This window comes from Otolemur garnettii, unplaced genomic scaffold (assembly GCF_000181295.1).
Source record: "Otolemur garnettii isolate 467f Iridium unplaced genomic scaffold, OtoGar3 scaffold00174, whole genome shotgun sequence".
In the NCBI taxonomy this organism is placed as follows: domain Eukaryota; kingdom Metazoa; phylum Chordata; class Mammalia; order Primates; family Galagidae; genus Otolemur; species Otolemur garnettii.
The window spans coordinates 2,559,548-2,560,775 of record NW_003852569.1 but is presented as its reverse complement, the minus strand read 5'-3'; positions in this window follow the sequence as shown (position 1 = coordinate 2,560,775).

Sequence of the window (1,228 nt, the reverse complement as noted above, 5' to 3'; positions counted from 1 at the left end):
AGCAACCTCCAACTCCTGGGCTTAGGCAATTCTCTTGCCTCAGCCTCTTGAGTAGCTGGGACTATAGGCGCCTGCCACAACGTCTGGCTATTTTTTTGTTGCAGTTTGGCAGGGGCTGGGTTTGAACCTGCCACCCTCTGTAAATGGGGCCAGCGCCCTACTCACTGAGCCACAGGCACCGCCCTTGGCTCTTTTTTTTTTTTCTTTAACACTAGTCAAGGCTGGGTGCAGTGGCTTACACCTGTAATCCTTGCACTCTGGGAGGCCGAGGCGTGTGGACAGCTTAAGATCATGAGTTCAAGACCAGCCTAGCAAAAGTGAGACCCCATCTCTACTAAAATAGAAAAACTGAGGCAAGAGGATCACTTGAGCCCGAGTTGGAGGTTGCTGTGAGCTATAATGCCGCAGCACTCTGACAGCTTGAGATTAAGAAAAAGGACCAAAGCTAGAAAAGTGGACAAGGTGGGGAAGAAGGTTCTAGTCTCGGCATAGTAGAAACCTGGGGGAAACCTTTCCCCACCCTTAACCCAACCCCCTGGGCCAGGGTGGGGGTGGTGACAAACCCGCTGCCAGGTCCTGACTTGGGTGGCCCCACCCCACCCTTAACCTGTACTGACACGCCTCCACTCTAAGGAACTTGCCCTGGAGAGGCAGGGTGCAGGAGGCTGCACCTCACTCCAGGGTGCAGAGGCCCCCAGTTGTGGACTGCACGGCTCTGGGAGAGACTTGCTGGAGATAAGTACCCTTTGCTTAAATCACTGAAGCCACTGTTCCCTGCCCCCAGGCTCCTCTGAGCCCCCAACCTTAATGAAAAGAGCACAGCACCCTCCCGGCCCCACCAAGAGCTCTTTACTCACATCTGAACTCATCTCTTGGATATTTTTATGAAGGGTTCACTCCCAACGTGTTGGCTGATCATTTGCTTTCAGTAAAAGTTTGCCCAGCCCTGCCTAGCACACAGAGGCTGAGATGGGGGTCTTCTCCAATTCACTCTAGAATCTTGGCTTGGATTTGCTTCATAGCCCAGAAATAGGTTTTGGTGTGGCCTGCAGGACCCACCTGTTCTCAGCCATCCAGGCAGGAGCCCAGCCCTCCCTGATGCTCAGATCCCCAGTAATCTGGGTCCACGAGTCAGCTGCTGATGACAGGTCCCTGGCAGGACGTAATGACAGGTCAGGGCCTCCCAATCCCACATTTGGAGAAGCGACCAGGATGGCTCTCTGGTCAA